Below are 15,097 nucleotides of genomic sequence, written 5' to 3'. Positions count from 1 at the left end.
TGACAGACAAGAGCCTGGAGCCTGCTTCAGATTCTGTGTCTCCCTCTCTCTCTGTTCCTCCCCCGCTTGCCTCTGTCTCCCCCTCTGTCTCTCTGTCTCTCTCAAAAATAAAGATTAAAAAAAATTTTTTTATAGAAACTTAGACTATTTTGGTGAAGAAAAAAATGTAAAAGAAAAATTTCACTTAAATGTCAACTTATGTCATAACAAATATGAATATGTGAACTACTGTGGACTAATAATCTGTGCACAGATTTTCCCTTATATGCTAAAGTGTTCTTGATAGTTTATTATTGACCTTAGGAAAGTTAGAAATTCTAGGATCATGAGGAAGCCTACTTCTTCAATGATGACTCTTTTTCAACTGGCATAACCATTTCTTTATCTTATCCCTGGAAAAATGAACTACTCTTGATTATTTTCAAATATAGAACAAAATCTAGGAAAATAAGCATCAAGATAAATAATAATATAATGGGTCCAACTCATTAAGTGAAATAAGAATCTGAGGCTATAGAAGACTCTAATTAATGGAAATGTACTTCTTTATAGTAAAATGGTAACTAATAAATATAGCATAGATGAAGTTAGAAAAGCATCTATGATGGTCAAAACTAATAGGTAAAATTTTGGCGAGGAACTGCAAATTTACATGGTCTCAAAAATGTTTCCCATAAGTTACAAGGGGAAAATTACTAACTTTGCGGGAAAGAACCTGGCCAATTCCACCTTAATTATTTGATCAAAGTCAACAATAATATTAGGACAAACCAGCATCATACACCTCCTGATATACACTGAGAACAACATAATATCTCTTTACTGATACTACGGGCAAGAATATGTACCTGAATCTAATCATGATAAAAGATGAAACAAACCTAATAGCAATAACTGGTACTCTTCAAAAATATCAAGGTCAAGTAAGCAAAGAAAAGAGGAGGAACTTTCCCCAATTTATGAAAACTAATGGAACATAAAAATAAATGCAATGCATGATTTAATCCTGGAATAGAAAAAAAAATGCATATAAAACATTACCGGAACAATTGACAAAATTTGAGTACAGACTATGGATTAGATAACAATACTGCATCATTGTCAAGTTTTCTGATTTTGACAACTGCAACTTTTGTAAGAGAATGTCCTTGTTCTCAGGAAACACACACTGAAATATTTAGGGAAAAAGACACTGTGCCTACAACTTACTCTCACATGGTTCACATAAAACAATCTCAATTTATATATATGATAAAGTGAGACAAAATGTAAACACTTAGTAAATCTGGGTAAAAGGTATCTGGGAAATGCTGATACTTTTCTTTCAAATTATCTGTATGTTTGAAATTGAATAAAAATATATTTTTAAAAATTTTCACAAATAAATATCCCAGCCCAGTTGATATCATCAATTCTATCATCAAACATTTATAAAGGATAAAGTAAATAAAATAAATAGGAAATATCACCAAGCATACAGAAACTTTTCAGCAAACAGAACCTATTTTACTAGGTTAATATAATCTTGGTATTATAACACTGAAAAAGACATTATAAGAAATTTACTGACTTATATCCCTCATAAACATAGACACACAAGACTTTACCAAAATGTAAGTTGAATCCATCAATATATACAAAGGATAATACATCATGAGCAAGTAGGTTTTATATTAGGAATGCAAGGTTAATTTAACATTCAAAAATCAACATAATTCACCATGTTAGAATAAATTTTTTAAAAATAAGTTCATCTCAATAGGTGCAGGAAAAACATATAGGTGCAGATTCAATTACCTAATCATGATAGAAAAATCTTTAGCAAGCTATCAGTAGAAGGGAAATTCACTGATAGAGGAAATTCACTGATACACAAAAAAACTATAGCTTCAGACTTTATGATAAAATACAAATCAATCTCAGTGTAGGTTGAACAAAAACTATGGCAGTGTTAAATTTCTTAGTAATATTTTGGAGTTCCTAAGTATCTCCCACCAGTTAAAAATTATGCCATCTGTCGTAACAATTGATGTTATTAAAGCCAACAGACATAAGAAAAATTCAAATTCTGCCTCAGTTCACTGCTATCTTTCTCCATGAAACCCTAGAGAAAATACATACAAAGAGCATTCAAAAAGGAAAGGAAAATAGTATTTTACTAATTACAACCGATTTTTATTTTTTATTTATTTATTTATTTTTTAACGTTTATTTATTTTTGAGACAGACAGACAGACAGAGCATGAACGGGGGAGGGTCAGAGAGAGAGAGACACAGAATCTGAAACAGACTCCAGGCTCTGAGCTGTCAGCACAGAGCCCGACGCGGGGCTTGAACTCACTGACCGCGAGATTGTGACCTGAGCCGAAGTCGGCCGCTTAACCGACTGAGCCACCCAGATGCCCTTACAACCGCTTTTTAGATTTAGGTTTCAAAATAAAGAATTTTGGTTAACTGAGATGGTATTTCTCATAAGAAAATTAAACCTGAAAGTCTTCAATGTAACCAATGATCTTCTTAATTATCCATATTCCCTCCCTACCTCATTCCCTACCACTATCCTTTCCATGTTTAAACCAATAGTCTTGGATAATAAGATGAGAAAATTTACTTGCTCCTTTCGTATTATAGCTGAATAGGCAACCTTCTCTTAAATATATTGATAAGTAGGGTTTTAGAGCATTTCCAAAGTAGTGATTATCAAACAGGGGTTTTGATATTAAAAGACTATATTAAAAGCCCATATTAAAAGACTTTTGAAGAGTCATGGAATACTGAAAAGTTATTTAAAAATCCAGCTTCAGAGTTTCAACTGACTTTTACATTTTTCTTTTCTTTTTCTTTTTGGATGTCTGATCTTATTTATTACTCTTAGAAAAGCTCATTTTTGACTGGACTCAGGCTCAGAGATAGAATCTCTCAGAGAGGATAGTCTCTGTCTCTTGGCAATCTATTTGTCTTTTTTTTTTTTTGGGTCCCCTTCATTGTCTTCATCAAAAGTTTCACATATTCTGCAGCCCCTTCCTTATTTTTTCTTAGTACACTGCTTTTTTTTTTTTTTTTTTTTTCAGAGCAACACTGATATTTGTGATAGAGGAACAACAAGACACTAAACCTTGGGCACTCTTGCTCTTATCTTCTTTGTTTAGGGCTCTCTCACAACATATCAGAAGACATCATCTTCTCTAGAGAGAATGAAAAGTCTGTGGATTCTGCTAGCTCTTTTGGGCCCAGGCAACAAGGCACAGTAGTATCCATGAGTCCAGGAATATCCTTCTCCCCCTTTCTAACAATGACCAAATTGAGAACACTGAGATTGGCATCCACAACCTCATACAGATCTGTGCTTTCTTTCCCTCAGTCCTTCTTAGTCTGTAGCAGGAATGCCCCTTCTCAGCAGCAGGTGGAAAAGGCCATGGGTCAAGACTCCCTGCTTCATGTGGAAGCCTTGTCTGCTATTGCCACCACTGGTTCGGACCATGTAACACTTCCATTCTTCACCCAGAGCAACAGCAGCACCTTCTGTGGCCATATGCTTCTCATAAAAGGTACGGAGTTTGCATTCATCATCCACTTCAATGAGTTTCTGGCAGCCAGCAGCTGGGGAAGAGATGTTCAGCTTCATCCTAAAGCAGTGTACCATCTTCTAGGTGCGACGACAAAGAAGTATTTTTTTTTTAACTAACCCTACCTACACCCAATGTGGGACTTGAACTACAACCCTGAGATCAACAGGTGCATGCTCTACTGAGCCAGCAAGGTTCCCCTAGCAAATGGTTCTTTTAAATTTTTTTCAAACACTTGATCAGCCTAAAATGTATCATGCTGGTGCCTCTTTCCCAACTGGCTTTCTCCCAACTTTACAAAAGAAAGACCTACAGCTCATGCATCCAGAACCGTGCTATGGTGAACTGCTCCAAGTTCTAAGAACCACCAAGGCAGCTGGGGAACAATACCAAAAGAAGATGCTGATAAAATAAAGAAAATGAATGGAAATGAATGCATTTCCAAAACAGGTAGTTACTGATTATTTGCTTAAAACAAAATGGGGTGGGGGGGGGGCAGGAAATGCCCTAAATCTATCAACTGGCAAATCATTAAAAATAATTTTGGATGGTAGTTCAGTCTGTGATCCTTAGCAGATAAAGAAGAAGTTCAAAGTGACTGTTTTATTCATATCCACTTTTTATGAAGTGCTTTCAATATTTATATTAATAAAAAAGAAAAATAGGATAGAAGTGATACTGAACTATCTCATTCTAATAATATATTATTATTCAGCTAGGGATACATAAATTAACTGAAAAAAGTCCAACATATTATTTAAATGGATTTTTATTTTTAAAAAATTTTAAGTTTATGTTCTTTTGATTATTTTGAACTTGTAATCAGTGCAATGATAGTTCAAGATTTTGACCACTTAAACACTTACTAATCATAAGAAAGACAAATTTAATTTACATACATAGTTTTAATGTGTAAAATATATTAGTGCGATCAATCAAGCATAAATACATTTAACATTAAGGTAAAATTACGTAAGAGGAATAAAAATAACATCACAGGGAAAAATAAGTAAAATTTCTGTTAAAGAATACTCATGTTTATTTTTTAAACAATATAAGTATTAAATTGCTATTGCATTTATTTTTCATTGGACATTTTTAAAAGGATAATACGATAGTTTTCTTTTTAAATGCCAACATTTGCAACATGCTGAAAGCTGCATCTTTATTATTTTTTTTTAACAAACCAAACGTATTAATCCTCATCACCTATTTTACCAATCCCACTACCCACATTCCTTCTGGTAACCATCAGTTTGTTCTCTACAGTTAAAAGTCTGTTTCTTGGTTTGTCTCTCTTTTTTTTTCCTTAGATCATTTGTTTTGTTTCTGAAATTCCACATATGAATGAAATCAAATGGTATTTGTCTTTTTCTGACTTATTTCACTTAATATTATACTCTCCAGATACACCCATGTCATTGCAAATGGCAAGTTTTCATTCTTTTTGTGGCTGAATAATATTCCATTGTATCTGTATATACCACCTCTTTATCCACTCATCAATCAATGAACACGGGCTGCTTCTGTATCTTGGCAATTGTAAATTATGCTGCTATAGACATAGGGATGCATGTATCCCTTTGAATTAGTGTTTTTGTATTCTTTAGGCAAATACCTAGTAATGTGATTGCTGGATCATAAGGTACTTCTATTTTTAACATTTTGTGGAACCTCCATACTGTTTTACAGAGTGGCTATACCAGTTTGCATTCCCATCAGTTGCCACATGGTTCCCCTTTCTCCACATTCTCACCAACACCTGTTGTTTCCTGTGTTGTTGATTTTAGCCATTCTGACAGGTTTGTGTTGTGGTTTTGATTTACATTTCCCTGATTTTGAGTGATGATGAGTATCTTTCCATATATCCATTGGTCACCTGGATGTCTTCTTTGGAAAAAAGGGTCTGTTCATTTCTTCTGCCCATTTTTAATTAGACTATTTGTTTTTGGATGTTGAGTTATATAAGTTATTTATATATTTTGGATACTAACCCTTTATTGGATGTCATTTGCAAGTATCTTCTCCCATTCTATAGGATACATTTAGTTTTGTTGATTGTTTCCTTTACTGTGCAGAAGCTTTTTATTTTGATGTAGTCCCAATAGTTTATTTTTGCTTTTATTCTCCTCCTCTCAGGAGACATATCTAGAAAAAAGGTTGCTACAGCTGATGTCAGAGAGATTATTGCCTGTTCTCTCTTCTATGATTTTTATTGGTTCAGGTCTCACATTTAGGTCTATAATCTATTTTGACTGTTTGTGTACAGTGTAAGAAAGTGGTCCAGTTTCATGCTTCTGCATGTAGCTGTCTAGTTTTCCCAATACCATTTGATGAATAGACTTTTTCCCACTGGATATTATTTCCCTCTTTGAATCACAAAGATTAATTGGCCTTATAATTACGGGTTTATTTCTGGATTTCCTATACTGTTTCATTAATCTATGTGTCTATTTTGTACCATATACCAAACTGTTTGGTTGCTACAGCTTTGTAATATAACCTGAAGTCTGGAGTTGCAATGCTGCCAGCTTTGCTTTTCTTTTTCAAGGCTGATGCAGCTACTCAGGGTCTTTTGTTGTATTTGTACTCAGCTCATACAAATTTTAGCATTATTTTTTCTAGTTCTGTGAGAAAATGCTGTTGGTATTTTGATAGGAATTTCATTACATGTGTAAATTGCTTCGGCCAGTGACAGTTACATCTTAAATGGCAACTTAGGTGTGAAAATATGATTTTTCAAAATTTCTTATAAGGGCTACACAAAAATTTTGAGAATTATTAGTCCGAAAAGTAGCAGGCTAAAATTTGGAGAGACAGATTTTCCTTTTTAAATATGGGAATATCTGTATCTAGAGCTCATCTATAGAAACTCTGAGTAATTAACTGTGAGAATTTATAAGTATTTGTAATCAATAATCAGATCAATATTAAGGGAAGTTTAGTATTTTTTTTAAGTCTGGTGTGATTTTTCAAGTGTTTAACAATAGAGAGCATTGCACTAAATAACCACGGAGAGAAAACTTCAACATCCATCAAATATAGGGGAAATTTTAAAGATTTGCAAAGATGAGTCAGCAACTTTCCAGTCATCAACATAGATTAATTTGATACCTTTTGTACAAACAGCATAAAACAAGTAGGAACACTGTCTCCACACCTCTATTCATCATTGACTATGATCGCTGATTCACAACCTCTCAATGAATTCATTAAAATTCCCGCTTTGGGGGCACCTGGGTGGCTCAGTCAGTTGAGTGTCTGACTTCAGCTCAGGTAATGATCTCATGGTCTGTGAGTTTGAGCCCCACATCGGGCTCTGTGCTGACAGCCCCGAGACTGGAGTCTGCTTCAGATTCTGTCTCCCTCTCTGCTCCTCCCCCACTCACACTCTGTCTCCCTCTCTCTCTCAAAAATAAACATTAAAAGATTTTTTAATTCCTGTTGTTTTTTTTTTAAAGAGGGAGGTGTTTAAGTAATTTTACACTGCTTTACTTTTCTGATCATCTTTACAGAAATAAGAATATATCTCACCTGCTAGTTTCCTTAGGTAGAGAAGTGGTAAAGACACACTACAATCTGTTAAAGTTCTACTAGAACACATCCTAGAAAATGTAATAATTTGTGTACAGCAATAAAATGTACACATCGTGAAGTCATTTACAGAATTGGAGAGATCCTTATTCCAATTCATATTAATAAAATTTCATTTTTCAATTACACATATAATCAAGCACTGACAAATTAATATTGAGGGGGGAATTAAAATGAAGAGTGGAATGGACTCCTTATACCTAGTCTAAAATATTTACCTTATGATTTTCTAGTTAGCTATTTGAATAAGTATCATTTCCTTAGGCTTAACTCATATCTTTTTTATTTAACACTATTATGTTGTGATGATAAATTTAAAAAGTAGACTTTTTTTTCTTTTGGTTCAAACATGTTCATGAAAAATAATCCATATGGAAAGAATGTCTTGAGCCCACATATATTATGAATAAGCTTTATAAGAATTGTGCCATGAATATTCAATGCCCCTAAATTAGTAAGTTAGCTATTATGAAGTCAAATACTAAAACAAAAGCTGCTGAATGCTGTCAAATTGGTGTCATCAGCTTGAAGGACCAAAATTAACTTATGTATCACACACATACATTTTTACGTTGTCAAGAAATGACTGAGTATTAACAAAAACACATTTTCATTATGCATATAAGGTAGATCAGAAGTTGATCCTTTGATATTAAGATATTAATGAAGTTATTGTACCTTTGCCTTTGCAAAATTGCTTTGCTAGAAAACTAAATAAGGAAAGAATGTAGATCCCTAGAAAACGGGGGCACTTACTTCTTAAAATTCAACTCTCTTTCAATCAAATGTCAGTAAATTCTGACAGTAAAGTTGGGTGGGAGGATCTTTGTTTTTACTTCTCAAAACAATCTCCCTTTGGTTATTCTCTTGGTGCACGCCAATATTGTCACAGTTTATATGCTTCAGGAGCTAAGAGGATCTCATCAGGGGCAATAAATAGCCTTTGAAAGGCAGGCTTCTACTTGGACTGCCTCTCCTAAACTGGACTTTCTTTTTCTTTCTCTCTCTCTCTCTCTCTCTCTTTTCTTTTGAGAAAGAGAGAGAGGATGCAAGTGAGCAAGGGGAAGAGACAGAAGGAGAGACAGAATCCCACAAGGGGCAGAGAGAGAGACAGAGACAGACAGACAGAGAGACAGAGACAGAGAGATGCAGGGCTCAAACTCACCTGACATAGGGCTTGAACTCACGAACCATGACATCATGACCCGATGATAGAAGTCGGATGCTTAACTGACTGAGCCACACAGGCACCCCTCTTTTTCTCTTTTTTTTTTTTTTCAACGTTTATTTATTTTTGGGACAGAGAGAGACACAGCATGAACGGGGGAGGGGCAGAGAGAGAGGGAGACACAGAATCGGAAACAGGCTCCAGGCTCTGAGCCATCAGCCCAGAGCCCGACGCGGGGCTCGAACTCACGGACCGCGAGATCGTGACCTGGCTGAAGTCGGATGCTTAACCAACTGCGCCACCCAGGCACCCCATTCTCTCTTTAAAAAGAAAAAAGTTCATAAATTATTGGCCAACGTTAAAATGCTAATATATTCAAATAACATAAAACATATATTACATATAACATTATGGTAAGAAACAGAAATTTTTTTAAAAGAAAAATAAACAATCTTCTAGAAATATACTTCATTGTAGCAAAGAGTTAAACATTGTTTACAATTCCCTAAATCCTAGAATGTCCTTAATTTGAATAATGTTTGATTTCTTGCTCCCATCAAAGTGAATTTTTTCAAGCTTCACAACTGCCCTTCCCTTCTCTGGGAGGGAGCCTTTTGATATACTATACTATGTTCTTGGTGACTTTTCACCTGCTTCTTCCATCATTGTTAACATTAACTTCTTTCTACTAAGATCAAGAAGAGTTCATTCCCCCATAAAGTTAGGGACCCAAAGGACAGTCTTAAACATTCAGTTGTTTTATGGCCACTATGTTCAATAATTGATCAGGGATTGCCTGGACTTGGTTGGGTGAGACTAGAGTTGATTGGTACTTCTCAGCATCCTACTCTGCTAATTACAAAGTTGGTTCTCTGAATGGAGCCTAGACATTTCGACTCTCTCCTCAGTCAGAACAGGCCCAGTGGTGCCTTCCCATCTTTAGTCTCAGAGAGCCATCATTCCTCCTTGTGATTCAAGTATTTTAATTTTTTTAATGTTTATTTATTTTTGAAAGACAGAGAGTGCAAGCAGGGGAGAAGCAGAGAGAGAGGTAGACACAGAATCTGAGGCAGGCTCTAGGTTCTGAGCCGTCAGCACAGAGCCCGACATGGGGCTCAAACTCACAGTGAGATCATGACCTGGGCCAAAGTCAGCCACTTAACCAACTGAGCCACCCAGGGGCCCCAATGATTCAAGTACTTTAATCCCTGTGTCCCAAAGTCTAGGGAAAAAAAACCCCACAATCCTCATTGGCTCCTTCAAGAAGTCTCTGATCAAATAGGGTTTTCATTGGCCATTCCAGAATTCCAAAGTTTCTCAAGCAGCCATGCAACTGACGAAACCCCAGGACTCTTAATACCTTAAATACATACACATTTTTCAGATATTCTAGCAATGCAGAGTTTTTTCACATTGGCCAGTTCAGCTAGTGTCACAAACTTAGTATTATTTTTCCAGTTTACTTCTGATCTTTAGAAGTTTGTAGAGAAGGGTGCCTGGGTGGCTCAGGTGGTTGAGCATCTGGCTTCAGCTCAGGTCATGATCTCACCATTCCTGAGTTTAAGCCCCACGTCAGGCTCTATGGTGACAGCTCAGAGCCTGGAGGCTGTTTCAGATTCTGTGTCTCCCTCTCTGTCTCTGCCCCTCCCTGTCTCCCTCTCTGTCTCTGCCCCTCCCCAACTCATGCTCTGTCTCTCTCTCTCAAAAATGAATAAACATTATTTTTTTTAAAAAGTATGTAGAGAAATTAAAGTTTTAAAAATATTTTTATTATTATTCCTTTATGATCTAGATCTATTTAGATATAAATGTAAATAACAAAAGAATCCTCAGGAGTAAATTATCTTCTCAATTTTTGTCTCTCCATTAAGAGAAGAAGATTTAAAAAAAAAGCAAAGGATTTTTGATTTTCTCAGGAAACTAAGATAAATAGTTCAACATAAATTCTATGAAATTAAACCTGCAAAATTTCAATTTTAGTCAGCAAATGTAAGCACTTATCCCTGTGTCTTTACCTACTGCATGATGGCTTTGATTGGAAGAGTTACATGCCAAGGTCCCTAGATTACAGAACAACAGTAAAGGCTACCATGAATATTGATCAGCTCAGACCTGAAGGCAATGAAATTTATTTTGCCTACACCAGAAACTTGTTCTCCTCTGCTTTCTGGTGCTGGAAATAGTCTTTCTGGAAATAGTCACCCAAGTGCTCTACCTTAAAAACTTTTATCTCAACCCTACCTAAAAAAAAAAATTCTTTTCTATACTGAATCTCCAACTCTCCATTAAAAGCTCGTTTGGGTACATTTTGGTCACTCAATATCTCAAAGAAGATAAAAAGGACTGCACATAGTTGTGCTGGTCATTTGAATTAAATTTCACGAGAGATTATTCTTTGAAAATAAGTAAACAATATGCAATTCGGTTAACAAACACAGAACAACTCTGGAAATGGTTAAGCCCAATGCCTCTAATCAGATGAACAGATCAATGTGACAAGTAATTGAGCTGGAAGTCAATATTTAGGATTTGGGTAAGAGGGGCAGGTAAGACCTAGAGAATGTGAGAATTGCAAGCTGGTATGGGAAAACCAAAAAAAAAAGAGAATTGATAAGAGTATATCAGGAAGTACAGGTTCTAATAAGAAGGAGGAATAAGAGACAGCACATGGTTAAATTTTAGAGTGAAAAGCAAGGCAGAAACCTAGTCATTTGATCATGTCAAATGACAAGTTGTATTAGCAAAATGTTTAGCTGCCGATAACAGATAATTCTAATTATTAGAGGCTTAAACAAATGAGTTGCTTTTTCTCACATAAAAGTCAAGATATGAACAGTTTACCTTCTCCATTCACTAAAACTACCCTTAATCCCGTGTGTTATTTATTGCTCTGCTCTTGTATTACAATACAAGGGCCATCTTGTATTGGCTCTCATTCATACATGTGTTACCCAGTGGTTGACTGTGAGATGCCATTGCAGCTCCAGACAACATGTCCACATTTAAAGCCAGACAAGTGGGTTATGTGTTGTACTTGGTTAATATATCACTTTGGATTGCAAAAACTTTCCCAGAAAACCCTAGCATAAATCCATTTACATCTCCTTGGACAGAACTACCATGAGGCAACTCCCTTAGCTATAAGGGAAGGGGGAAAAAGCATGTTCTGCTGTGCTATGTATTTCTTGAACACAAATTAGCCAATACCTGCTTGGTAAATAATGCAATAATGTCATTATAAAGGAATATATATCTATTGTTTCATGTAGAACTTTTCTTATGCAAAAGGAGGCCAGGACAGCAGCAATAATACATATTATATTAATTGAAAGATGCAGTTTTTCACATTTTAACATTTCTGAAACCAACAAAGTTTATCATTGTGTAGATAAGGTAAACTCATCACAAATTGCTTTTGCATACATACACAAGCTTGGTCATAATAACATATATTATCATTTATTCAAAAGAATACTATATTGTTGCTACTACATGCCAAGCAATGTAACTAAAGGCATGACAAAGTGCAAAACTCCTCAAAATCAAAGGAAGACATTTCAAAACAATCAGGGACTGGTATGACTGATATATCTATTAATCATGTAAAACTATCATTAAGATAGAAACCACCAATTTGTCAGAAATTTAATACTGATTTTGAACAGAGGCTGTTTAACATCTATCTAGTAACACATGATTCAGTGAAGATAAAGTAAAACTATAAATTCGTCAAAGAGAAAAATACGAGCCTCAAAACTTGTAAGTTAGTCACATGGAAGAAAACCTCCAAGTTTTTAAGTTTCTAAGAAATGCTACAACGCTCTTAATGGCATAAGCTACTGTGTGTGCAAAAATATGGAGGATTTTGCTAAGTTGAAAGTGATACAAAAGAGTTGACCTCCAAATATGAAAAAGTTTTAGCAATTTTTACCAGTTTTCTTTAATTATAATTTTTAGTTTTAGGTATGTACAAGAGTGATTATTTTTACAGTCTTTGACCAAATAAGTCTAAAAGAATTCTTTCAAAGAGTAAACATCATTCTAACTTTGAAAATACGGGGCGCCTGGGTGGCGCAGTCGGTTAAGCGTCTGACTTCAGCCAGGTCACGATCTCGCGGTCCGTGAGTTCGAGCCCCGCATCAGGCTCTGGGCTGATGGCTCAGAGCCTGGAGCCTGTTTCCGATTCTGTGTCTCCCTCTCTCTCTGCCCCTCCCCCGTTCATGCTCTGTCTCTCTCTGTTCCAAAAATAAATAAACGTTGAAAAAAAAAAAAAAAAAAAAAGAAAATAAACCATTGCTTCATTGCTTAAATAGCATGTATCACTCTTATTAGTACATAAAATAATGGAGTACCTTCTCTTACAGTAAAAGCATCTTAATAAATTTGAAATAATCAGCAGGAAAGTGGGGAGAAAACCTTCAGGTTGGCAACTGTACTGGAATCAGGAACCTTCCTTCATAATTTTAAGAAAATTCAAAATGAGCTCCACATGAGGTAGCCCCTCTCGAGGGGCATTCACCCAAGGCTTGAATGACTCTAGTCCCAAAGCAGGCTGTGCTACCTTCCGTAGTTTTGCCAACAGCAGCCACACTAGCTCAAAGCGTCCCTTCCATTTGCTTTACCCTGCACCTGCTACTTTTGGCCTGGCTGGAGTGTTGCCAGTATCTTTTCTCTGCTGTTTTTGTAAATTTTTAATATTCCCTATGGTAGCTTCTGTTCACTTCTGGTTTTCAGGAATACACTTGATTTGTGACTACTGACCTTGAACCTGCAACCCTACTAAATTCCCTTATTCTTTGTTCATAATTCATTTGTGCATCATGTTGGAATTTCTATATAAACAATCACTTAATCTGCAATAATTAAAGTTTTATCTCTTCAATCCCAACCCTTATAATAGTTGTTTTTTTCATTACTATACTATATAAAACTAAGCATAACTATAATTAAAAGCTGTAAAAGTGGTAATTTTGCCTTGTTCCTAAACTCAGTGAGACAGTTTTCATTATTTCACCATGTATAAAGTTTTATTTTTGCATTAGTTTCAATTATTTGATTTCTTCAATAATTATAAGAAAATTCTTTTCTATTTTTACTGTCTATAAATTTATTTATTTATTTATTTATTTATTTATTTAATAAATGTGTTCAAATATCTTCCTAATGTTTCAGCATCTATAGCAACATTACTCTGTTCATTTCTAATACTGATAATATGTTCCTTTTTTTTTCCTTCTTTAGTCTCAGTAGACATTTGTCAACTCCTTTAGCCTTTTTAAAGAACAACTTTTTACCCTCGTTTATTGTTTCTGGTACAGGTTGCCATTTGATTTCTTTAATTTCTGCTCTTTTATCATTTCCTTCTGCTTTCTTCAGATTTTTTTTCTTGTTCTTTTCTCTGAATTCTTTAAATGGATGCTCAGCTAATTACTTTTAGCTATTTTTCTTTTTCTAATAATGTGCTTTTAAGTCCATAAGCTGCCTCTAAACTCAGCTAGAACTATACTCTACAAGACAAATACAAATGCAGAGAAGGAGGGCTTTTGACTCCAACATTCCTTGAGGATTTGTTTTTGTTTTGTTTTTCTTTTTGATGTCAAAGTCTGCATGACCTTGACTCCATGCAGTACTAACTTCTCTTTATATTTTCTTGACCCTGCAGTTTGGGACATATTTTTTTGATACAGTTCCTTTTTTAAAATGTGGTGATGCTGGTGTCTCCTGGTCTTCTGAATCACTTCTCTGCCTCCTTTGGGAATTCTCAAGTCACCTCTGCTTGACTTCTAAATGTCAGAGAGCCCAGTGCTCATTCTTAGACTTTTTATTTTTAAAAAATATTTTGTCCCTAGGTTACTTTCTCTAGTCTCATGATTTGGAATATCATCTCTATCCTGATAAGCCCCACACTTTTCTCTCCTATAATCCCATGCCTGTATTTTTTTTTTCCAGAAAAAAAAAATTGGATATATAACAGACATATCCTAAAGAAAAATCTTGATGTCTTTCCACCTACCTCAACTAAGCCTGTTTCTCCCCCATACTGGTAAGTGGTACCACCAGTCTCCCAATTCCTCAGGCTAAAAGCCCATGAATTATCTTTACTCATCTCTTAACAGCATTCACTCCAAAGTATACATGCTCTCACATATGCACAGGCACACAAACACAAACCTTGTAATGCATTGACAAATCCTATCAATTCAACTTCCAAGGCTCCTGTGTATATTCCATGGTTCCCACAAGTATCATAGCTCAAGCCATCATTACCTATTGAGTAAAATATCAAAGAGCCTCCTGACTGGTTTCTATGTTCCCTTGCTTGTTTCTCTATAATCCACCCACCAAAAACTCAGAGTAATTTTTATAATATAATGACGTAAGTCAAATTATATTATCGTTCTGTTTAAAACCTTTCAGGGACCACCCACTGCACCAGAATAAAATCTAAATTTCTTCACCTGGATTGGTAGGCCCCATACAACCTGGCCATGCCTACCTGTCTGACCTATCCAGCCTCACACTTCATTCTCACCCAGTGTGTTCTAGCCTTCTACTGTTCCCTGAACACTCTAGTACCTTCACTAGCTGCTTCCTCTGCCTGAATGCTCTTACCCAAAGACTTTGTGGGGCTAGTTCCTTCTCTTCTTTTAGCTCTTCATTTATGCTACTCTTTCAGAGCAGGAGGCCAACCTAATTTAACCCCGGAGTCACTTGATCATATTAGTCAATTATAATTTTGTGAAAAACACTTCATATCTATCTTATTATA

At 35.5% G+C, this 15,097-nt stretch overlaps 1 pseudogene; it reads right to left on the bottom strand.

Moving 5' to 3' along the window:
• Positions 1-2,881: 2,881 nt before the first annotated feature.
• LOC123611100 lies at positions 2,882-3,628 on the bottom strand (annotated as a pseudogene).
• Positions 3,629-15,097: the final 11,469 nt, after the last annotated feature.

The sequence above is a fragment of the Leopardus geoffroyi genome, chromosome A1 (genome assembly GCF_018350155.1).
Source record: "Leopardus geoffroyi isolate Oge1 chromosome A1, O.geoffroyi_Oge1_pat1.0, whole genome shotgun sequence".
Lineage (NCBI taxonomy): Eukaryota > Metazoa > Chordata > Mammalia > Carnivora > Felidae > Leopardus > Leopardus geoffroyi.
This window is presented reverse-complemented; position numbering and strand designations above follow the sequence as displayed.